The sequence below is a fragment of the Bufo gargarizans genome, chromosome 2 (assembly GCF_014858855.1).
Source record: "Bufo gargarizans isolate SCDJY-AF-19 chromosome 2, ASM1485885v1, whole genome shotgun sequence".
NCBI classification, from domain to species: domain Eukaryota; kingdom Metazoa; phylum Chordata; class Amphibia; order Anura; family Bufonidae; genus Bufo; species Bufo gargarizans.
In genome coordinates this window covers 585029291-585056230 of record NC_058081.1, presented here as the reverse complement: position 1 = coordinate 585056230, position 26940 = coordinate 585029291, and positions in this window count along the sequence as shown.

Sequence of the window (26940 nt, the reverse complement as noted above, 5' to 3'; positions counted from 1 at the left end):
GTGCATCAGGGGGGCTTTAAATGGGACATGGTGTAAATAAACCAGTCCAGCAAAATCTGCCTTCCAAAAACAACACGGCGCACCTTTCCCTCTACGCCCTACCATGTGCCCGTACAGTAGTTTACAGCCACATATGGGGTGTTTCTGCAAACTACAGAATCGGGGCAATAAATATAGCATTTTGTTTGGCTGTTAACCCTTGCTTTGTTACTGAAAAAAATGGATTAAATGGAAAATTTGCCAAAAAATTGAAATTCTCAAATGTAATCTCCATTTGCAAATAACTCTTGTGCAACACCTAAAGGGTTAACAAAGTTTGTAAAATTAGTTTTGGATACCTCGAGGGGTGTAGTTTCTTAGATGGGGTCACTTTTATGGAGTTTCTACTCTAAGGCTGGGTTCACACTTGAGCGTTTTACAGCGCGTTCAAACGCGCAGTAAAACGCTCAACACATGAAAATCAATGCTTCCCTATGGCCCTGGTTCACACTTGAACGCGCTGAAAAACGCCCTACGCTCAAAAAAGTTCTTAAACTTCTTTGGGGCGTTTTGTCGCGCGTTTGCGGCCATAGGATTGCATAGGAACGCGCAAATATGTTATTTTGCGCGTTTGTGACCAGAAAAACGCGCGTCCGAATGCGCGTTTGGCACATAGCAACAGTCAATAAAAGGCCACACCCTAGTGATCGGCAAGTGTCTAGCCTGACCAAGATGGAGGAAGCAGGCTGTGATAGCGAGACACTGATCAGGCTTGTGCAGGCAAAACGCTGCCTGTATGACATCCAAGATGCCAAATACAAAAACAGGAGAAGCAGGCAGCAGGCATGGGAGGACATTGGACAAAGCATCTGTGTTCTGAGTGTAAAAAAAAACAAACTCCTTGTGTGCACTGGTGTAAAAACTATATGTAATAGTCCAGCCCAGCTCTACCTGCGGCCCTCCAGCTGTTGTCCAACTACAACTCCCAATATGCTGTGCTTTATTTTACTTGCTGTAGCCTGTCCAGGCATGCATGGAGTTGGAGTTTTGCTACAATCTTTGCAGCTGCAAAAGACTAAATAATATAAATTTATATGGCTTGCATTTGCCAAGGTAACTCCCCCTGTGGTGGCATAAAATAAGCAGTGAAGTGGTCCCGAATGGCGGCACCATGTGTGGTCCCACGAACACCGCTGCGATTCTGACTCTCCATGGAATGGCTTAACGAATCCTCAAAATTGAAGCCATCCCTTTCTCGGACAAAATTGTGAAGAGCACATGCTGCCTTCACAGCCGAGATGGCGGTCTCCAATTTGAGATTTATGGGAGAGTGCAGAACTCGCCATTTGTTGGCTAGTATGCCGAATGCGCATTCCACCACCCTGCGTGCTCTTGTCAGGCGATAATTAAAAACACGTTGCGCAATGGAGAGACCACGGCTGGAGTATGGCCTTATAAGATGCTCATCTAGAGCAAATGCCTCGTCACCAACAAAAACAAATGGCATAGATGGATAAGTGGTGCCAGGCAGTGTGGTGTTCCCGGGAAGGTCAAGGGCATTAGTACTGAGCATTTGACCAAAGTCAGAATGCCCCAAAACAGCAGAGTCAGAGCTGCTGCCATAGGAACCCACATCGATATAACAGAAACAATAGTTCGCATCACATACCGCAAAAAAAACAACAGAAAAGTATTTTTTATAATTATAGAACTGACTGCCACTCCTCATTGGCTTCAGAACGCGGATGTGTTTTCCGTCAATTGCTCCTACACAGTTCGGGAAATTGCAGGTTTTTTGAAAAGTATCCGGAATTTTCAGCCACTCCTCCTTGTTTGGTTGGCCCATCACAACAGCATGAAGGACCTGCCAAATGGCGCTGCAGGTTTCCTTCACGATCACACTGGGTGTGGATTTCCCGATCTGGAAGGTGTAGTGAAGACTGATCAAAGATTGGCCTGTAGCTAAATAGCAGAAAAAAATGTGAGAAAATAAAGATAAAAATGTATGGATGTTATTTTTTTTTTATTATAGTAAACTTACTAAAAAGCAAGTGGAAGAGCCTCAAAGATGCCTTCATTCGTCATCGGCGCAAAGAGAAGGAACAGAGGAGCGGAGCTTCGCCAAGTGCACAGTCCAGCTATGTCCATGCGGAGGAAATGGCCTTTCTAATATCATGCACTGAAATGCGTAGGTGAGTCCAGGGCATACACATGCAGGAGAGGGTGTGGTATGACATGCATTCACTTTCATATCTTGCACATACTTATGTATATTTTCATGTTCACAGCACCGATAGTAGCTGGTCGAAAAGACAACAGCAGGAGGAGGAAGAGGAGGAGGTCACCAGGGACAGTGAGGCCTGTGCGTCTACAGGGCCACTAAGTCCTCCTCCACCCGATCCCACCCCTCCATTCCAAACACCCACACAGCCTGCCCCACCTGTCGTGGAACCCGAAAACATTCGGACTCACCGTCCAAAAAGGAAAAGAACAGATCGCCAGGAGGACCGGCTAATTGCATGCCTGGATGCACTTGCCCATCCAGCACCCAAACTCACTAGTGATGCCCATTTCTTACTAAGTTTGGAGGAAAAAATGCAGCAAGTTCACAGAAGTCGCATAACTGAAACGAGGGAGGCAATAACAAGGACCCTAGACAGCTTCATTACACATTATGACATCACACAGCCCAACAATGCACCACAATATCCACCACAACATCCACCACAACATCCACCAACCACACAACACATACACATCACAAACATACCCACAAACTAACATACCACACCCTCACGACACATGGCACACACAACCACAATCATCATACAGCTATCCCTCCACCAGCATGGGCACCAACACCTCCACCACCACTCAAATGCAACCTGGCCAGCAATCAGGCGGAATGAGAGAGGCCATGCGGGATACCGAGCCACATTTTGCATTCCCACAATACCAAAACCTTTGAGAAATACCATACATAATTTGGTGCATCAGGGGTGTTCGACCTTCATTGTTAATATCTGAAAATTACCTAATAATTTTAAGTTAAAAAGTACGATACTTATGTTGATTGTGTTAAACACAGTTTGCGCATTTTTTGAGGCACTGTAAGAGGTTATTACTTTTCCCAAAAATAAAAACATTTGCAAACTTTTTGGGACTCTTATTTCGAAGAGAGTGTTTCCGTAGGGAAAAATGTGGGTAAACTATGTATGTATGGTATCTATATACCCCCCCTCAAAAACACTTGAAACGTCACAACCACCAGTAGAAAATAACAAAGGCCACACTAATATCCAGTCACCACACAATGCAAATGCTTTATAAGGCCACAATTACAGTCTACTTACCGCAAAGTAATAATCAGTCTTTCCGCTGGTGGTATACTGTCCCGCACGAAGGTGTCCTGACGTTGTAAACGGGTGCCCAACAACCCCAGGAGCTCATCAAAGCTGTTGAAAACGAAAATGGTGTGGGTTAACAATACCAAAAAACTACAACTGGTGGCTTCACAATTGGAACCCCACTACTATAACTATTGTATATGTACAAACCTGGTGATGGACATCCGCGTGTAGGAAAAAAAATTGTCTTCATGGGCCCGGAGGGTCTCGTACAGTGCCCAGAACTGTCCCCTTTCCTGTCGATTGGCAATGACAGGATTGACCCAGAAGCGTTGCCTGCTCTCTCTCCTTCGCCGCAAACGTCGGAGAAGGAGTGCTGCCACAATTGCCGCAATTTGTCGCCTTCTGGAGAATTCCATGACTGCAAACAATCCACTCTCCCAACACACATTAAATGTATCACCTCCATTTCTCTCTCATTAGACACCTTTCATATAGACAGGGCTGTATTTTCATTGGACAACACTGCTGTCAATCACACAAACGCGCGTTTTACGCACGTTGACTATGGACAAAAACGCGCAACAAACACGCGTTTTGTCGCGCATAAAACGCGCGGACCAAATACACTCAGGTCTGAACCCAGCCTAAGGGTGCATCAGGGGGGCTTCAAATGAGACATGCTGTAAATAAACCAGTACAGCAAAATCTGCCTTCCAAAAACCACACGGCGCAACTTTCCCTCTACGCCCTACCATGTGCCCGTACAGTAGTTTACAGCCACATATGGGGTGTTTCTGCAAACTACAGAATCGGGGCAATAAATATAGCATTTTGTTTGGCTGTTAACCCTTGCTTTGTTACTGGAAAAAATTGATTAAAATGGAAAATTTTCCCAAAAATTGAAATTCTCAAATGTCATCTCCATTTGCAAATAACTCTTGTGCAACACCTAAAGGGTTAACAAAGTTTGTAAAAATCTGTTTTGGATAACTTGAGGGGTGTAGTTTCTATAATGGGTCATTTTTGGGTGGTTTCTATTATGTAAGCCTCACAAAGTGACTTCAGACCTGAACTGGTCCCTAAAATTTTGGTTTTTGAAAATGTATGAGAAATATCAAAATTTGCTTCTAAACTTATAATCCTTGTAACGTCCCCAAAAACTAAAATGTCATTTCTAAAATATGAAGTAGACATATGGGGAATATAAAGTAATAATTTTTTTAGGTATTACTATGTATTATAAAAGTAGAAATTTAAACTTGTAAATTTGCTAATTTTTCCAAAATTTGGGTAAATTTGGTATTATTTTATAAATAAGAATGAAGTTTTTTTATTTCATTTTACCAGTGTCATGAAGTACAATATCTGACAAAAAATCTGAATGGCCTGGATAAGTCAAAGTGTTTGCAAAAAATGGCCTGGTCCTTAAGGTGAAAATGAGCCCGATCCCTAAGGGGTTAATCTGCACAAAATTTTGCTTAATTCTGGTTACAGTACTTTAGGACTGTTCTGGTGTCCTTGGATGGGGTGCCGTCGACTGTTTTTCCCCTCCACTCAGTAAAACTTATCTTCAGCCAAAGAACTCTTCCTCTTGCTGATTTCTCTTGTGGTGGCCCAAAAAAATTTCCTCTGGCTCTATGGCTTTCAGACATCTTTCTTCATAGCCAGCAGAGCTTAGGGTGCTCACACTCCTCCTGTCTAGAACTAAGTGCTCATTCACATGACCGTATATATTTTTTTGTTCCTTTTTTTTTTTTGCAAACCATATACAGAATCATTAATTTCAATGGGTCCGCAAATAAACGCAATGTACTCAGTGAGCATTCCGTTTCTGTTCCGCAAAAAGATAGTACATGTCCTATTATTGTCCACATTACGGACAAGGATAGGGCTGTTCTATGAAGGGCCAGCTGTTCCGTTCCGCAAAATACGGAATGCACACGGATGTCATCCGTATTTTTTGTGGATCCGTTTTTGCAGACTGCAAAATACACACGGTCGTGTGAACAAGCCCTAACTTGTTAAGGGGGCCTGACAACAAAATCATTTAGTACTGCTCCCAAGGCCAGATACAGCTGCTTTTCCTGCTTCCCTGATAGATACCCCACTAATGCCAGTCTTAGGCCTCATGCACACAACAGTATTTTTTCACGGTCCGCAAAAACGGGGTCTGTAGGTCCGTGATCCATGACCGTTTTTTCGTCCGTGGGTCTTCCTTGATTTTTGGAGGATCCACGGACATGAAAAAAAAAAGTCGTTTTGGTGTCCGCCTGGCCGTGCGGAGCCAAACGGATCCGTCCTGAATTACAATGCAAGTCAATCTTGTGTGCATCCGTGTTCTTTCACGGACCCATTGACTTGATCATATTTTTTTGACGGACAGGATACACGGATCACAGTCTCGGCTGCAAAACGGTGCATTTTCCGATTTTTCCACGGACCCATTGAAAGTCAATGGGTCCGCGAAAAAAAACAGAAAACGGCACAACGGCCACGGATGTACACAACGGTCGTGTGCATGAGGCCTTAGGCTCAGAAACATGTTTAAAAAAATATACCGTACTCTTTTTTTCAGCTCGAAAAAAAAGCATGTTTTTTTTAATGTGTCTATTTTTTTATTTTTATGGATGTTTACTTGTGTGCCAAAAACTGCACCGAAAATGCACAAAACCTGCATGGACTGACATGGAATTTTTTTTTCTGCTTTCCATTTATTACAATGGGAGATTTAATGCGGATTCTGCCCCAAGATCGGGTGTTCTGCTTCTTTTTTTCCACACTTCTTTTTTATATGTGTAAAAAAAAAAGCAAGTGCTGCTTCCCATTGAAGTGAATGGAAGGTTGTTTTGAGACGTTTTCTGGAGCTGACTTTGCGGCAGAAATGCTCCAAAATCAGCGCCAAAAAACTCAATGTGAACTGGCGCATAGGCTGTATTTACATCAGATTTTTACCCCAGGTTAAATATACAGTCGTGGCCAAAAGTTTTGAGAATGACATAAATATTGGAAACTGGAAAAGTTGCTGCTTAAGTTTTTATAATAGCAATTTGCATATACTCCAGAATGTTATGAAGAGTGATCAAATGAATTGCATAGTCCTTCTTTGCCATGCAAATTAACTTAAACCCCCCAAAAAAACTTTCCACTGCATTTCATTGCTGTCATTAAAGGACCTGCTGAGATCATTTCAGTAATCGTCTTGTTAAGGCCTCTTTCACACGGGCGTCATGTTTTTTGCCCGGATAAGAGGCGGGTGCGTTGCGGGAAAATGCGCGATTTTTCCGCGCGAGTGCAAAACATTGTCATGCGTTTTGCACTCGCGTGAGAAAAATCGCGCATGTTTGGTACCCAGACCCGAACTTCTTCACAGAAGTTCGGGCTTGGGATTGATGTTCTGAAGATTGTATTATTTTCCCTTATAACATGGTTATAAGGGAAAATAATAGCATTCTGAATACAGAATGCTTAGTATAATAGTGCTGGTAGGGTTAAAAATAATAAAAAAGTTAACTCACCTTCTCCTCTTGTTCGCGTAGATGCCGGTCTGTTCTGAATGACCTGAGGTGATGTCAGATCACATGCTCCAATCACATGGTCCATCACCATGGTGATGGAGCATGTGATCTGACATCACCACAGGTCCTTTAGCCCACAGCTAAAGAACAGACCGGCATCTACGCGAACAAGAGGAGAAGGTGAGTTAACTTTTTTATTATTTTTAACCCTTCCAGCACTATTATACTAAGCATTCTGTATTCAGAATGCTATTATTTTCCCTTATAACCATGTTATAAGGGAAAATAATACAGTGAATAGACTGTCACCTAGAACCCATGCGTGAAAATCGCACCGCATCCGCACTTGCTTGCGGATGCATGCGATTTTCACGCAACCCCATTCATTTCTATAGGGCCTGCGTTACGTGAAAAATGCACAAAGAGGAGCATGCTGCGATTTTCACGCAACGCACAAGTGATGCGTGAAAATCACCGCTCGTGTGCACAGTCTCATAGAAATGAATGGGTCAGGATTCAGTGCGGGTGCAGTGCGTTCACCGCACGCATCGCACCCGCACGGAAAACTCGCCCGTGTGAAAGGGGCCTAACTCAGGTAAGAATGTTGACGAGCACAAGGCTGGAGATCATTATGTCAGGCTGATTCAGTTAAAATGGCAGACTTGACCTGTTAAAAGGAGGGTGATGCTTGAAATCATTGTTCTTCCATTGTTAACCATGGTGACCTGCAAAGAAACACGTGCAGCCATCATTGCGTTGCATAAAAATGGCTTCACAGGCAAGGATATTGTGGCTACTAAGATTGCACCTCAATTAACAATTTATAGGATCATCAAGAACTTCAAGGAAAGGAGGTTCAATTCTTGTTAAGAAGGCTTCAGGGCGTCCAAGAAAGTCCAGCAAGCGCCAGGATCGTCTCCTAAAGAGGATTCAGCTGCGGGATCGGAGTATCACCAGTGCAGAGCTTGCTCAGGAATGGCAGCAGGCAGGTATGAGCGCATCTGCACGCACAGTGAGGCGAAGACTTTTGGAGGATGGCCTGGTGTCCAGAAGGGCAGCAAAGAAGCCACTTCTCTAAAAAAATTAAAAACATCAGGGACAGATTGATCTTCTGCAGAAAATATGGTGAATGGACTGCTGAGGACTGGGGCAAAGTCATATTCTCCGATGAAGCCTCTTTCCGATTGTTTGGGGCATCAGGAAAAAGGCTTGTCCGGAGAAGAAAAGGTGAACGCTACCATCAGTCCTGTCATGCCAACAGTAAAGCATCCCGAGACCATTCATGTGTGGGGTTGCTTCTCATCCAAGGGAGTGGCTCCTCAGCCATGAATAAAGAATGGTACGAAAACACCCTTCAACAGCAACTTCTTCCAACAATCCAACAACAGTTTGGTGAAGATCAATGCATTTTCCAGCACGATGGAGCACCGTGCCATAATGCAAAAGTGATAACTAAGTGGCTCAGGGACTAAAATGTTGACATTTTGGGTCCATGGCCTGGAAACTCCCCAAATCTTAATCCCATTGAGAACTTGTGGTCAATCCTCAAGAGGCGGGTGGACAAACAAAAACCCACTAATTCTGACAAACTCCAAGAAGTGATTATGAAAGAATGGGTTGCTATCAGTCAGGAATTGGCCCAGAAGTTGATTGAGAGCATGCCCAGTCGAATTACAGAGGTCCTGAAAAAGAAGGGCCAACACTGCAAATACTGACTCTTTGCATAAATGTCATGTAATTGTCGATAAAAACCTTTGAAACGTATGAAGTGCGTGTAATTATATTTCACTACATCACAGAAACAACTGAAGCAAAGATCTAAAAGCAGTTTAGCAGCAAACTTTCTGAAAACTAATATTTGTGTCATTCTCAAAACTTTTGGCCACGACTGTACACATTACTTATACGGTACACAGTTGCCTCAGACAGCGTCATACAGTGGCATTCGTCACTATAGGCTTCCATTGTAAAAATAATAATGAAAATACAGATTCGTTTAACATATATATGTTTTTACTGGACTATGCAGGATGGAGAAGGGTAGTATACTAGGTATTTCATTCAAAAATAAATGTTATTTGAGCAGCTCTCACCTGCCCAGAATTCCAGCTGTAAGGCACGGGACCGCTCCTTCACCCGGATTGGGAGCAATGGAGATGAATGCAAAAAAAGGAAAGGTTTTTCCAGCCTGTCTTCGTGGTAATCCAAGGCACTTTATTGAGTATCAAATATTAAAAGCATCCAGGTACAAACATGCACGATCTACGCGTTTCAGGCAGAAAACAATTTAGCCCTTGGCAGTCATGAGTAAGGGCTAAATTGTTTTCTGCCCGAAACGCGTAGACCTTGAATGTTTGTACCTGGATGCTTTTAATATTTGATACTCAATAAAGTGCCTTGGATTACCACGAAGACAGGCTGGACAAACCTTCCCTTTTTTTGCATTATACTAGGTATTTGCATCCTTTTTTCCACATGTACATTGTATGTTACATGTGGGACAAAAATATGATGTGAACTTGCAGCGCATTGTACAGTTGTTGAAAAGACCGTACTTGCCTGCTCCCCGCCGGTCCGCTCTGTGATCTTCCGGTCCCAATTCTTTAAACGTTTGGAAGGATGGGGGTCAGAACGGTGTGTCCTCAAGCAGCACATAGGCACCCAGGGGACTGGGACATCAGATGGGTAGGGGGCCTAGAGGGCTGGGGCATCAGATGAGTAGGGGCTTTAGAGGACTGGGGCATCAGGAGTCCACAGGACTTGGGGAGAGGGGCAAAGGACAGCAGATAAATGCAGCTGGGGGGCAGAGAACATGAGATGCAGGACAGCTAGTGCTGGCAGGGATAAGCCTGGAATGTATGAGCTCCTGAGAGTGACAGGCACAGGCTCTTCTTTCTGCAGCACTTCCTGTCACTATTCAGTCTCCCCTCTCCCTCCTGCTGTTGCCGACTACACAGCAGTCTCTGTAGCAGAAGCTGGGCTGTACTGATAGTTAGGAGAGGGAGGGGAGACAGGATCTCCCTGTAGCACTCTGTACTGAGCCCTGGCTGCACTATTAAGCAGCCAGTCTCCTCTATTAATGATCCGCGCTGATGGGCGGGGCTTATCTCCCTGCTCTGAGGACATTCTACAGCAGTGAAGTGAGTGTAGAGGGGGGAAGGGGGCCAGTCTGAGACTGCTTACTACTGCTTCGGGCCCCGAAGCATCTGCTTCCCCGGTAGCTACGCCACTGACTACTGTACTGTCTGAGTGTAAGCTGCAGGGAGAAAGTCACCCTCCCTCCCACCCCTGCAGCAGATTTTTACCTTCATTTTTTCAATCCCCGTTGGCGCAGGGGTGGGCGTGGCCTAACCAGATCAGGGGTGTGGCTTAGAGGGGCCTGGGGTGGGGTTTTAAGTCTTTTGAGGTTGGACACACTGTGGCAGTGTGTTTGTGTCTGGGCTCCTTCCTGCAAGAGTGACGCCCCTCTGGGCACCTTAATGGATTATTTGCATACCAAATAAACTGGATTTTCAGAGGATAAAAACATCTATTGCTGGAACAAAGGCACATCTTGCAATAAGGTACTAAGTGCTATTAGGCCATGGCTTTACTTCAATAGCGATTATCCCTGGGACAGATTTCCTTTAACCCCTTCAACCCCAAGCCTGTTTTCACCTTCCTGCCCAGGCCATTTTTTTTAAATGCTTTACTTATACAGGCCACTCTGAGATTGTTTTTCTCGTCACATATTGTACTTCATGACAGTGGTAAAAATAAGTAAAAAAAACATTTGTATTCATAAAAAAAAATACAAAATTTACAAAAAATGTTGAAAAATTTGTAAATTTCTATTTCTCTACCTTTATAATAGATAGTAATACCTTCAAAAATAGTAACTGCTTTACATTCCCCATATGTCTACTTCATGTTTGGATCATTTTGAAAATGACATTTTACTTTTTGGGGACATTAGAAGGCTTAGAAGTATGGAAGCAAATCATGACATTTTTCGGAAAATTTCCAAAACCCACTTTTTAAAGGACCAGTTCAGGTTTGAAGGACCCCATTTTAGAAACTACACCCCTCAAGGTATACAAAACTGATTTTACAAACTCTCTTAACCCTTTAGGTGTTCCACAAGAATTGATGGAAAATGGAGAATTTCAGAATTTCACTTTTTTGGCAGATTTTACATTTGAATCATTTTTTTCCAGTAGCAAAGCAAGGGTTAACAGTCAAATAAAACTCAATATTTATAACCCTGATTCTGCGGTTTACAGAAACACCCCACATGTGATCTACCACTGTACGGGCACATGGTAGGGCGCAGAAGGAAAGGAACGCCATATGGTTTTTGGAAGGCAAATTTAGCTGAACTGGTTTTTAGATGCCATGTCCCATTTGAAGTCCCCCTGATGCACCCCTACAGTAGAAACAAAAAAAAAGTGACCACATTTTGGAAACTATGGGATAAGGTGCCAGTTTTATTGTACTATTTTGGGATACATATGATTTTTTATTGCTCTATATTACTTTTTTGTGAGGCAAGGTAACAAAAAAAATTATGTTTTGTCACCGTTTTTATTTTTACTGCGTTTAACCGGGGGATTAGGTCATGTGACTTTTTAGAGAGAAGATCGTTACGCACGTGGCAATACCTAATATGTATACTTTTTCTTATTTATTTAAGTTTTACACAATAATAGCATTTTTGAAACCGAAATAATGATACTTTAGTGTCTCATAGTCTGAGAGCCATAGCTTTTTTATTTTTTGACCGATTCTCTCAGGTAGGGTCTAATTTTTAGCGGGATGAGGTGACGGTCTGATTGGTACTATTTTGGGGGGCATACGCCTTTTTGATCACTTGCTGTTGCAATTTTTGTTATGTAATGTGACAATAATGGCTTCTTTTTTTTTTTTTACGGTGTTCACCTGAGTGGTTAGGTCATGTGATATTTTTATAGATCTGTTTTTTTACAGACGTGGCGATACCTAATTTGTATACTTTTTTTATTTTGTTCACTTTAGCACAATAATAGCAGCTTGGAAGCAATAAATAATCATATTTTAGTTTCTCATAGTCTGAGAGCCATAGCTTTTTTATTTTTTGACCGATTCTCTCAGGTACCTAACATGCATATTTTTTTTATGTATTTCACTTTAGCACAATAATAGCAGTTTAAACAAAAAAAAAAAAAAGATGTTTTAGTGTCTCCATGTTCTGAGAGCTATAGCTTTTTTTTTTTTGTATTTTTTGGGCGATTGTCTTAGGTAGGGGCTCATTTTTGGCGGGATAAGGTGACGGTTTTATTGATACAATTTTGGGGGGCATACGCCTTTTTAATCGCTTGGTGTTGCACTTTTTGTGATGTAAGGTGACAAAAATGGGTTTTACACTGTTTTTATTTATTTATTTTTATTGTGTTTATCGGACAGGGTGGATCATGTGACATATTTATAGAGCCGGTCATTACGGACGCGGCGATACCTAATATGTGTGGTTTTTTTTCAGTTTTTTATTATAAAATAAGGGGTAAGGGGCGTTTTTTTTCTTTTTTACTTTATTAATTTTATTACTTTATTAAAAACACTTTTTTTTATTTACTTTATTTATGACATTCACTTTTGGGGGTCTGGTCCCCTCTGCAATGCGTTACAATACATCTGTATTGTAATGCATTGCCTGTTAGTGTATGACACTGAGTCATACACTAACAGGTTGCCTAGGAGACCCAGCCTGAGGGTGGATCTCCCCGGTTCCCATAGAAGGCAGTTCCCGATGCCGTGCAAGGCATTGGGCAGCCTCTGCACGGCATCGGGCTGCCTTGTGTCGCATCGGGTCCCCGCCACAATAGAGCGGGGACTCGATGCTCTCCCTCACCCGACACAAACTTCTTCTATGTCACGGTCAGCGCGGACCGCGGCATAGAGGGGGTTAATCGGCCAGGGCCCGGCTACAACGGACTGCCGGGCCCCTGCAGTGATCGCGCGCACACTGCTCCGGTGCCCGCCCGATCACTATGATGTATTATTACGTCAAATTGCGGGAACTCAGTGGTTCCCATGACATAACAGCACGTCAAAGGTCGGGAAGGGGTTAAAGCTCTCCTACAGCAGTGAAATAAAAAAATGGCTGGGTTGTTATGGAAACCTGGAGTAAAACTGTGTATGTAGAGACTGGAGGACCTGTGAGGTTCTATTTGTTGATAAGGGTAATGTGTCCAAACTTCTATTGGTTAATGGATTTTTGGGGAATATCTCCGAAACCGTACGTCCTAGAGAGCTGAGACCTGGTCTAAAACCTTCCCGAACACTTGATGTACATGTGTGCCAAATTTGGTGATTGTAAATGCGACGGTGCGAACATACATACATACACACATGCACTCAGCTTTACAGGGAGTGCAGAATTATTAGGCAAGTTGTATTTTTGAGGATTAATTTTATCATTGAACAACAACCATGTTCTCAATGAACCCAAAAAACTCATTAATATCAAAGCTGAATATTTTTGGAAGTAGTTTTTAGTTTGTTTTTAGTTTTAGCTATTTTAGGGGGATATCTGTGTGTGCAGGTGACTATTACTGTGCATAATTATTAGGCAACTTAACAAAAAACAAATATATACCCATTTCAATTATTTATTTTTACCAGTGAAACCAATATACGGTAACATCTCAACATTCACAAATATACATTTCTGACATTCAAAAACAAAACAAAAACAAATCAGTGACCAATATAGCCACCTTTCTTTGCAAGGACACTCAAAAGCCTGCCATCCATGGATTCTGTCAGTGTTTTGATCTGTTCACCATCAACATTACGTGCAGCAGCAACCACAGCCTCCCAGACACTGTTCAGAGAGGTGTACTGTTTTCCCTCCTTGTAAATCTCACATTTGATGATGGACCACAGGTTCTCAATGGGGTTCAGATCAGGTGAACAAGGAGGCCATGTCATTAGATTTTCTTCTTTTATACCCTTTCTTGCCAGCCACGCTGTGGAGTACTTGGATGCGTGTGATGGAGCATTGTCCTGCATGAAAATCATGTTTTTCTTGAAGGATGCAGACTCCTTCCTGTACCACTGCTTGAAGAAGGTGTCTTCCAGAAACTGGCAGTAGGACTGGGAGTTGAGCTTGACTCCATCCTCAACCCGAAAAGGCCCCACAAGCTCATCTTTGATGATACCAGCCCAAACGAGTACTCCACCTCCACCTTGCTGGCGTCTGAGTCGGACTGGAGCTCTCTGCCCTTTACCAATCCAGCCACGGGCTCATCCATCTGGCCCATCAAGACTCACTCTCATTTCATCAGTCCATAAAACCTTTCTTGGCCCAGTCTTGACGTTTCAGCTTGTGTGTCTTGTTCAGTGGTGGTCGTCTTTCAGCCTTTCTTACCTTGGCCATGTCTCTGAGTATTGCACACCTTGTGCTTTTGGGCACTCCAGTGATGTTGCAGCTCTGAAATATGGCCAAACTGGTGGCAAGTGGCATCTTGGCAGCTGCACGCTTGACTTTTCTCAGTTCATGGGCAGTTATTTTGCGCCTTGGTTTTTCCACACGCTTCTTGCGACCCTGTTGACTATTTTGAATGAAACGCTTGATTGTTCGATGATCACGCTTCAGAAGCTTTGCAATTTTAAGAGTGCTGCATCCCTCTGCAAGATATCTCACAATTTTTGACTTTTCTGAGCCTGTCAAGTCCTTCTTTTGACCCATTTTGCCAAAGGAAAGGAAGTTGCCTAATAATTATGCACACCTGATATAGGGTGTTGATGTCATTAGACCACACCCCTTCTCATTACAGAGATGCACATCACCTAATATGCTTAATTGGTAGTAGGCTTTCGAGCCTATACAGCTTGGAGTAAGACAACATGCATAAAGAGGATGATGTGGTCAAAATACTCATTTGCCTAATAATTCTGCACTCCCTGTATATATTAGATTAAATGAACTATATTATTATTAGATTATGCCCTTTATTATAGCGAGTGAATATTGTGATTTTCCTTTTAGCAAAATACACAAAATTTACCTACAATTATCTAAAACAATTATCTATAAGTGATATAGATATACTTATTGATGACTACTTTACAGGTTGAGTTTTTTGCTTGATCGTGTAACGTCTGTCTTTTGCTGTGGGTTAATGTTGGGAGGGTCTACACTGTACGGCATACTGTGTCAAATAATAATACCAATAACAATTTATCAAACTTCCTAAATTGAATATGTCTTCATGTTATTTACAGAAACATGGTAAAGTTCCCAGTATGCTTAAATTCAACAGTCATGGAGTGAGCATGAATGAAGCAGGTTCTGAAGGACAGGCAATTCATTGTGAGTGTGTCAATCTGTCCAAGCTGCTCTTTCCCCTGGGGTGGGATCCTGGGTAGAAGGGCTGCTAATTGAAATGTGTTGGTGGCTGTTTCACATCTCAGCTCCTGTTTCAGGGCAATTTCAAACCGCAGAGCTGATTGCTGGTTTCACATGGCATAGAGAAAAAAAAAATCAATTGCAAATGCAGAGAGTATTAACCCATCACTGCCAAGGTTCGTTGACAATTCTAAGCATCCAATCATTTACCTTTGGACCAACCTGAACTTAACACTTCTAAAAAAAAATAAAAAAATAAGAAAAAAAAAAGTATTTCTTTACCTAAATTATTATAGGGGTTGTGCCATGACAGGATGCACAGTGGTCCGACAGCTGGGGGTCCTGTTAATCATGAGAACTGGAATCTGTGTTCCCCTATTTGAATCGAAAAGTGGTTAACATGCATGCCTACTAACGCTCCATTTAACTCTGTGGGACTGCCGGAGTACAAGCACTTGGCTATCCTCTCAAAGATGCTAGCTGATTAAGAGACAGCGATTGACAGAGTTTCTTGTAACAGTCCATATATCAGAGACTTAAAATTCACTTATTTTATTCAGCCTCATAAATAAGCCTCATTCACAGAACTGTCTGACTGCTTTACATTGTAAGAAGCCATAAGAGGGCACCCATAGAGATGCATGGAGCCCTACTGTACCTATGTATGCTTCTAATTTCTTACAGAGAAATGCAGATGTTTTCCTCTACTGGATTATATAAGAATCTGATAGGGAAAAAATGCACACACCACCTAATATTGCATTAGGGAAATATTCTTCCCTAGAATCATTGCATCTATAAGGGATCAGCAACATACATCACCACATGGTGCATCATACATGCAGTGGCACTTGGGATTCCTGAGGCTCCATGCAACAATGCCGCATGTGCTTCTCTACACATGGCCTTATTTGATTTGTATTTTAATTATCCATGTCACTGGTTATATAAAAAAAAAAAAAATCTAAAATCTTGCAGTTTTCACACAAGGGACTTATGCTGGATTTACAAGGCCCAATTGTCGGACCGATTATTGGAAACAAGCTTTCACGATAATCTGTCTGCGTAAATGTGCTGCATTCATCAGTGACATGATATTTATGTGCATCACCTTAAACTATTATTTCTGGGAAGCAGATTGTGCTGTGTGAAGAGTGATCTGCTTCCCAGAAAAAATGAATCTGTATGAGGACGAATGATGGCAGTAGCCATAGTTTGTACTCACACAGTGGAGGTGATCACTGCATGTAAACGCACCTTTTCATCTCCAGTGACAGGCGGGAAGTTATGGGGAAGAAACGGTCTCCTGATAATTGCCTGCCATGTCGGCCAGTGTAAATCCAGCATCTAAGCAAGTAAATATAATAATACGTTTTTCCAGTTCTTTTCAGTAGCTATCACATTATCATCACAGGAAGAAGTACAATAACAGATATCACTTTTGCATAGATAACACAGGATCCACCATTCACGATAGGTGATATCACAGCTTATCTACTCCCTCCTGACCTCTGCACAGGTCACAGAACATTCCTAGAAGACTTTACCAAAAAGTCAGTGGGGTCTATTATGTATATGTCCCATGTGGCTGCTCTCAGCTAACAGGAAATCTTGACATAGTTTAGGCCTAGTGGCTATTGTGAAAATTGCATGGTTTTATGATTGTAGGAATAGGGACATAAAAATAAATAAAAAAATCACCAAAAAGTCGAAAAATTATGATTTACACTTGAGGTTAGGCTAGAGTTCACACTTCAGTTATTTGGTCAGTTATTGTAAGCCAAAACCAGTAGTGGACACTACACATAGATAAGGTATAATGTATAATATCTGTGTGTTTTTTTACCTGCACCTGGTTTTGGCTCACAGTAACTGATTAAAATAACTGATCTAATAACTCAAGTGTGAACTTACCATAAGATAAAAACCTGAATTAAACAATCGGTCATTTTCTGACGACACATTCCCTTTAACACAATTTTTTTTTGTCAATATTCCTATTAAACTTTTAATTACAGGTATCTTTACTTACAAAAGTTAAACATTTCAGAGTCTCCAAGTCAACCCATTGTAAAATGTACTGTAAGTTTTTGTAGTATGACAGCTTTAGGCCTCTTTCACACTACCATAGGGCTATTTCAGTGTTTTGCGGTCCATTTTTCACGGATCCGTTTTTTTGTTTCCATTTTGATTGCGTTTTTCCGTTCTGCTTTTCCATATGGCATATACAGTATACAGTAATTACATAGAACAAATTGGGCTAGGCATAACACTTTCAATAGATGGTTCTGCAAAAATGAACGGATACGGAAGACATACGGATGCATTTCCGTATGCATTCCAATTTTTTTGCGGACCCATTGACTTTAATGGAGCCACGGAATGTGATTTGCGGCCAAATAAAAATATAGCCACAAAATGGGATAACTTTAAAAGCATCCTAAAAGTGTGAGAGGTACATACCGTATGGGAATAAAAGGTTAAGGGACAAAAAGAAACCAATGTGGATAAATAGAAAACGGTAAAGAAAGCAATAAATGACAAAAAGAAAGCATATAAATCACTAAAACAGGAGGGTAGCACGAAAGCACTGAAAAACTATAAGGAAAAAAAATAGAACATGTAAAAAACGAATAAAAGCGGCCAAACTAGAGACCGAGAGATTAATTGCCAAAGAGTAAAATTAACCCTAAAATGTTCTTCAATTATATAAATGTTGAAAAGTATAAATCGGAAGGTGTCGGTTCCCCATTAAAAGTGTCCTGTCTGACCCAGGAAGAAGTACATCAGCGACTAAAAAAGATTAAAATAGACAAATCGGCAGGACCGGATGGCATACACCCCTGTATCCTAAGGGATTTAGGTAATGTCACAGCCAGACCCTTATTTCTGATATTTGCGGACTCTATACTGACAGGGAATGTCCCACAGGATTGGCGCATGGCAAATGTGGTGCCACTATTCAAAAAGGGTCGAAAAACAGAGCCTGGAAACTATAGGCCGGTAAGTTTAACATCTGCTGTGGATAAACTGTTTGAAGGTTTTCTGAGAGATGCTATCTTAGAGAATCTCAACGGAAATAAGCAAATAACACCGTATCAGCATGGCTTCGTGAGGGATCGGTCATGCCTAACTAATTTAATTAGTTCTAGACTTGACAGCGGCGAACCAATGGATGTCGTATATCTGGACTTCTTCAAAGCATTTGACACTGTACCACATAAAAGGTTAGTATATAAAATGAGAATGCTCGAACTGGGAGAAAACGTCTGTATGTGGGTAAGTAACTGGCTGAGGGATAGAAAACAGAGGGTGGTTATTAATGGTACACACTCAGATTGGGTCACTGTCACTAGTGGAGTACCTCAGGGGTCAGTATTAGGCCCTATTCTCTTCAATATATTTATTAATGATCTTGTAGAAGGCTTGCATAGTAAAGTATCAATTTTCGCAGATGACACTAAACTGTGTAAAGTAATTAACACTGATGAGGACAGTATACTACTACAGAGGGATCTGGATAGATTGGAGGCTTGGGCAGATAAGTGGCAGATGAGGTTTAACACTGACAAATGTAAAGTTATGCACATGGGAAAGAATAATGCAAGTGACCCGTATATACTAAATGGTAAAAGACATGGAAAAGGATCTAGGAATTTTAATAAACAGCAAACTAAGCTGTAAAAACCAGTGTCAGGCAGCAGCTGCCAAAGCCAATAAGATAATGGGTTGCATCAAAAGGGGCATAGATGCCCATGATAAGAACATAGTCCTACCACTTTACAAATCGCTAGTCAGACCACACATGGAGTACTGTGTACAGTTCTGGACTCCTGTAAACAAGGCAGACATAGCAGAGCTGGAGAGGGTCCAAAGGAGGGCAACTAAAGTAATAACTGGAATGGGGGGACTACAGTACCCTGAAAGATTATCAAAATTAGGGTTATTCACTTTAGAAAAAAGAAGACTGAGGGGAGATCTAATTAATATATATAAATATATCAGGGGTCAGTACAGAGATCTATCCCATCATCTATTTATCCCCAGAACTGTGACGAGAGACATCCTCTGCGTCTGGAGGAAAGAAGGTTTTACACAAACATAGAAGAGGATTCTTTACAGTAAGAGCAGTGAGACTATGGAACTCTCTGCCTGAGGAGGTGGTGATGGTGAGTACAATAAAGGAATTCAAGAGGGGCCTGGATGTATTTCTGGAGTGTAATAATATTACAGGCTATAGCTACTAGAGAGGGGTCGTTGATCCAGGGAGTTAGTCTGATTGCCTGATTGGAGTCGGGAAGTAATTTTTTATTCCCTTAAAGTGGGGAATTGTCTTCTACCTCACAGGTTTTTTGCCTTCCTCTGAATCAACTTGCAGGATAACAGGCCGAACTGGATGGACAAGTGTCTTTTTTCGGCCTTATGTACTATGTTAAATATAGGTCATGTTCTATCTTTGTACGGAACGGAGATACGGAAACGGAATGCATACGGAGTACATTCCATTTTTTTTTGCAGACCCATTGAAATGAATGGTTACGTATACGGAATGCAAAAAACGGCCCGCAAATGAAAAAAAACAAAAAACGGTAGTGTGAAAGAGGCCTTAATTTAAACTATTAAAAGGATTTCTGAGATTTTTTAACTGATGACCTATCCGCGGGACCCCTGCCGATTAGCTGTTTGAGAAGGCACAAGCTTTCGCTGTAGCATTGGGGCCTTCTTGCAGCGCTCCCTAGGTCGTGTGGTGTAATGTTCACTGGTCACATGGCCTAGGCGCAGCTCAGCCCTATCAAATATATGGCACTGTGCTTTGTGATCTGAGAGAAGGATGCAATGCTACTGCAAGCACCGATGCCTTTTCAAACAGCTGATCAGAGAGGTCCAACACCTGGGACCCCACTGATCAGCTGATTACCTATCCAGAGAATAGGTAATTATTTAAAAAATCTCAGAAAACCCCCTTAAGCAACAGTTACTGTCTAATATATTTTGTAATATATAGGCAACTCAAAAGCAACCAATAAATCAATAAGGTTGGGGCACCATGATTAGGCAATGGTGTCAATGTTTACTAAGAATAAAAAGTCTTAAGTAACCTTCAACTTTCATGGAAAATCCAACCATTTTGTGACCACACACACACATGCACATAGACCCACACAAAGAGCCTCAGGCCCCACACCAGATATAACACAGTAGGTCAGATTTAGCAATTCTGTCAAATACTTTAACAGCAGAAACTAAACAGTCTAAAAATGTGCCAAATGTATCAAATTACTCAATCTAGATGATATACTTAGTGAACTTTTTTATTTTATTTTTGTCTGACTTTACACCATCTATTGATTGGCTTACTTTGTGCCAAAACTCTGCACTGAAATTTTGGTGTAAGTTGGCACATCCCCTTCCATTAAGCTACTCCTATTTTCCACTAAGCCATGTCTCCTTTTGAGCAAGGAGGAAAATTTGTCTATGGCCTCATAAGCACGACCGTATTTTTCATCTGTGTGCTATTTGCAGTTTTTATGGATAGCACACAGACCCATTCATTCCTATGGGGCCATGAATTTGCATCCATGTGGCTGTTCCACAAATTACAGAGCATGTTCTATGCTTGTCTGTATTGCAGATGAGTATTGTTTTTTCTATTGATGGGAGTGAGAAAAATGCAGAATGCATAAAGAAGGTTATGGTATTTTCTGGATCCATGGTGTGCAGACCGAAGTGAGGATGGATAAATAAATGTGGTACAAAGCTTGTATGCCAATGTTTTTCTTTTTTTGTGTAAACTAAGCTTTGTAAAGCTTTCCCAGTTTTGCAGCTCTGTTCCTATATTGGAAGGCTGGACGGTCTCTGATTTAATTAATGAGCTTTTTTTTAGGTTAACTGAAGCTTAGAAGATAATACATACAGTATATGTGGTTGGCAAGAGACCAGTTTGTTGCATAACTCAGTGGGAAATTGCCAAATGTGATCATATCAATTAGTGACAGCAAGGGATGGGGCATAAGCTATTATTTCTCTAATTAACTCCCAATTAACTTTGTTCTCTGTATGACTAGGAAAATTGGTGAGGTGTGCATTGTCCTGAGGTTACTGGTTGTGCTTGGCCATCCCATCAATGGAATAGGTTCTGTAAGGAGGGAGGTAATGCCACAGGGAAAGCCACAGCCAGCTGGGCCTCCATGTCTGCAATGAAGCCGAGGCAGCATGAAAAATGCGTATCCAAGCGATAAGAATGGAATAATTTATGTTCCAAAAGCACATTCACTCCAGCAAGGAGGAGACAGCAGTGTGCCAAGGAAGCCTGCTAACATGTAATCTTTTATTACACAAATTATTAGCAAACAGAAAATAAATGACTATGAGATCAGATCGGACTGCCAGCTCTCTTATTCTCCTTTTATAAGTATATATCTCTTGAATCTTCCCCATGGTTTTACTTCTTGAGATACAGCATTCCTCGCCCTCCTCCTTCCTTCCTTATTTGGCAAAAGGATTATGGATCCTGATTCACAAATCATAGCCTGGCTGTGCCACGTCCTTCGTCGCCCTACACGCTGCCAGCTATTGTTTGGAACACAAGTGACGGGTCGTATTACTGCACAATTCCAACTCAGATGACATTGGTAGTCTCAATTAGAATCTTTTCTGAAGATAATACAGCTTACAGAGGACACTGTCATCCGGATCACCAGAGCAATACATAAATGAGAATAGAAAAATAAAACATTAGCAATTATCAAAAAGGGACATATACAGTTGAAAGACAAATAAGTGACCCCTTTGGAATTACTTGGATTTCAGCATTGATCACTAATAAAATGTGGTCTCATTGTTATCTAAGTCACAGTTATAGACAAACACATGGGATTATAAATCATACCCAGAACCTATAACAAGCTATACAATACCTTAAATAATACAAAATACACATGGACACCTTGAATGGGTGGAATAAATAAGGCCACGGCCACTTTATTAAAGATTAGCTTACAATTTAATTAACAATAAATCATCATAAAATAAATTACCAATGAATTAACTGATCATCAATATCTTATTAACAAACCAATCATTAGACCAGCCATAAGCTCGGCCTAAACTACTGACTCAACTCGTCCGCTCACCTTATCAGTGAGCGACTTTTACCCTCCTTCTAACAAAGCGGCCGTGACAGAAAACAAAATAAAAGAGGGAAGGGCGGGTGGGGCAGCAAAACCTCCCTCAGGTACTTGTTCTGACAGCCCTCAGCTGTCAAACTCCTCTTTTTATCACCCCAACCTGGTCCCAGCCCCAAAACTTCCACCCAATCCCGAACCTGTTGCTGGGTATCCCTACACAATTCTGCCCAGCAACCAATCCCATAGGTCCCTTCCTGACCCAATCACTGACCTCCCCTACTCTGCCCAGCAACCTTCCTATTCTTAGCCATAAACCTTATCTTTTCGGCGGGAAAAATTCCCGCCAAAATCACCTAAGTAAAACCTCTGGGATGATTATAATCCCATGAGGATCCCTCCATATTTCATTTTCGGGATCCCAACATGGGATTATAAATCATACCCAGAACCTATAACAAGCTATACAATACCTTAAATAATACAAAATACACATGGACACCTTGAATGGGTGGAATAAATAAGGCCACGGCCACTTTATTAAAGATTAGCTTAAAATTTAATTAACAATAAATCATCATAAAATAAATTACCAATGAATTAACTCATCATCAATATCTTATTAACAAACCAATCATTAGACCAGCCATAAGCTCGGCCTAAACTACTGACTCAACTCGTCCGCTCACCTTATCAGTGAGCGACTTTTACCCACCGGAGCATGCCGACTAAACAGGCGGCATGGGCCCCACCCCACCAACTGCTAATTCAATCATCGCCTGCAAGTTTAGGTTGAAAATATCCAAACCAATTGCTGACAAATGGATTTTATCTGTAAAATAGAGGCCGGGCAAACCACCTTCAAGGTCCACATGGCGAAAGGAGAATCCCCATACTAGCGGCATAAAACGAGCCATGATCCGATCAATCCTAATTCTGATCTTATCCAAGTACTTAAAATTTGGACAAGACAACCATAACAAACGAGGAATCATTTCAGAAAAAAAACAAGACGGGCGTCAGGAAACAACCATGCAAAAGGCCAACTCAATAGTACTGAACTTTCCCACATCATTGCCACCCGCATGAAAAATAATAACATCAGGATCAGGGTATAAAGAACACATTTCCAAAACTACATCCAACAAACCATCCCGACGCAAGCCCCTGACCCCGTTCCAATACACTCTAACAATGTCTGTAGACCAGGACAGGTTGTCACCGTACGACCTTTCCAAAGCTCTTCTATGGGCCCAATGCACGAACGAATGGCCGACGATCCATACGGTGAGTCCTGTAAAAGCTATAAACAAAAAACATTAAACAAGGATAAAATCAGGATGCACATATAGCTTAAAACGATTAGATGACCATCTACCAATATTCTTTATTATGGACGTACCCAAACCAGACTCCGCTGCCGACGTGGCAGCACCGATCCGAAAGGAATGCGATGTGAGGCGGAAACTCTCAAGTCCCAAATCCCTTAAGCATTTTGAAAGAACAGACCTGAACTGATACTGAGTCAATGGAGAAGCATTTGCATGAATAAAAAAAAACTTGCTACCACCCACCGGTCTGACATGCCCATACCGAGATAACATACTCACCAGACAAATAGAAACCGACCTGATCTTGTCCATACGAATCCAGGTACCCTTACCCAATTGATCTACTTTGGATGATGGAAGAAAAATTAAAACATAATTAACATGAATATGAACGTGCTGAGCCTCTAAGCCCAAACCTGACCTTCCATTCTTGGGAAACAACTCCCCAATTCTAAACGCACCAAAAAACATACAACAAAATGCCGTGGAAAAAAGCAAAGCTTCAAAATCATCCAAGCAAACCCTAGAAGTAGCGTGACACAAAGCCTCCAACAACACTGGTGACATAGGGCATCTATTGTCAGGAAAACAATTACCTCGCCTGTATCCTTTCAAAACCTGTTTGATCAGAAAATAATCTAAAACGGAAGGAGAGCCTAAAATTCTAAGAAAAAAGGAAATCCCAGACAAAACTCTCAAAACTGTAGCATAAGCCAAACCATCCTGAAATAATGCCAAGCAAAAAGCTAAAGCCGAAACTTCGCCACAGACATAAGGGGAACAACCTCTACCTTCAGCAAACCAACACCACCGCCCCAGGACCGACCGTAATCCAACCACGTTGCAGGAGACACCGATGACTGCAAATACGACATGCCTAGGACCAAATCAGATTCCACAGATGCCCTGGGCATAGCTCCCCTTCTGGGTCAGCCCCTTTTGCCAGCCGATGAAATCTCTGAAACTGAAAACGTGACAAAGAATCAGCAATAGAGTTATCTATCCCAGGAACATGACGAGCCTTCAGCCAAATATTCAACTTTAAACACAAAAGAACTAAATGACGCAACAACTTAACTACCAACGGACACTCAGATGACAAACAATTAACTGCAAATAAAACACCCATATTATCAGAATGCAAAATAATCCTTTTATTAGAGAAACAACTACCTCATAAAACCAAAGCCACCACAACAGGGAATAGTTCCAACAGAACAATATTCTTAGTGACCCCATTCGATACCCATGCCGGATGCCACTCTGCAGCACACCAATGCTCATTCCAATACGCACCGAAACCACACGAACCGGCAGCATCTGTAAATAAGTCCAAAGATGAAGCCACAACAAAATCCTCCTGCCAAAATGACCTACCATTATACTGCTGAAAAAATTCCAACCAAACCACAAAATCCTCTTTAACCTCTCTGCACAACCGAACATGAAAAGCTGAATTCCTAATACCTGAAATTTTTGAAGACAATCTCCTACAAAATACTCGTCCCATCGGCATTACCCTACTAGCAAAAGCTAACATACCTAAAATCGACTGAATCTCTCTCACTGTAGCTTTATGCCTTTTTAATAAATCAGACAAAACTATGCATATCTTGGCAACCTTATCCAATGGGAGACAACACACACCCTTTTCTGAATCAATGACTATTCCTAAATACTCCAAACGATTAACCGGGTAAATCGTCTTATCCACCGCTAGCGGAACACCGAACTCAGAACATACCGCAAAGAAGGACTCCAACAATTCAGAACATACATCAGAACCCGCCGGACCAACAAACAAAAAATCATCTAAGTAATGCGTAACTGCTCCTCGCATGCATCTCACTGAAACCGCCTATTCAAGAAAAGAAGAAAAAACTTCAAAATAAAAACATGATAAAGAACATCCCATAGGAAGACATTTATCAAAGTAAAACAAACCATTAAATTGGAAACCTAGAGAATTAAAGCATGAAGGATGGACCGGCAATAAACGAAAAGCGGACAGTATGTCCGCTTTTGCCATTAAAGCGCCCTCGCCACAACCCCGCACAAAATCTACAGCAGAAGGTGGCATACTTAACAGAGCATAATGCTTTATCGATTTCATCATTCAATGACGCCCCATAAGGAAAGGACAAGTGGTGAATCAAACGATAAGCATTAGGCTCCTTCTTAGGTACCACCCCTAATGGAGAAAGGCGAAAATTTGCAAAAGGAGGAGAGGAAAAAAGGACCTGCAATCCTACCTAAGGCCAATTCCTTTGCTAACTTGGACTGAACCACTGAAGGGAACTGATCAACAGAAGCTAAATTATTGACCCATTCACAACCAGAGCCACAAAATGACGGTAACCGAAAACCCAAAGCAAAGCTATCCAGAAGCAACTCCGCGTTGATAAGTTTCTAATGTCACATCCGCTTGCGGCTAAAAGTAAATGGGAAAAAGATGTTGGCGAATTAACTGACAACCAGTGGTCTGACATACTGGAGGCGATACCTCTCTCTTCCTTGAGTGAAGGGCGTAAACTCTCACAGCTGTTTATTGTCCATAGAGTCTACAAAACACCGGTTTTTTTGTTCCGTATAGGGTTTAGACCCACGGATGAATGTCCAAGATGCTCTGTGGTGTCTGCAGATTTGTTGCATATGATGTGGACGTGCGAAAGGTTGGGGAGATACTGGGAGTTGGTACGTCAGACGACACAGGACGTTTACAAAGTACGAATACCCTCTGACCCGAAAGTGTGTGTGTTGGGATATGTCTCTGAATTGGCCACCGGTCAGGTGCATAAAATAGCTATAGGTAGAGTGTTGTATGTTGCTAGGAAATTAATCGCCTTACATTGGATACAGACAGCGCCGCCAACGCTAGGTGAATTCTTAAGTGCGGTTGACGTGATGCTGAGTTATGAACGGATGGTATACCAGAAGCGTGGATGCCCAGCGAAATTTGAAAAATTGTGGGATCCATGGCTGTCGTTTCGACGTCTGAATAGAGGTGTTTAACAATGTGCCTTTTGAATCTTGCAGGTTGGGTGGGGTGGGATGGGAGGGGTGGGGGGGTTGGATTGTAATCTGTTTACTGCACATAGCTTGGCGTCCTTTTCGTTATTAGCCGTATGGACAGCATGTCTCTATGTCATCCTTGTACGTAATATGATAAAACGTGTAGCTACATTGTAAAATGTTCAATAAAAAATGATCTGATTTAAAAAAAGAAGCAACTCCGCCATCATTAAATTTGGGTAACGCTCGAGCCAAGGACGC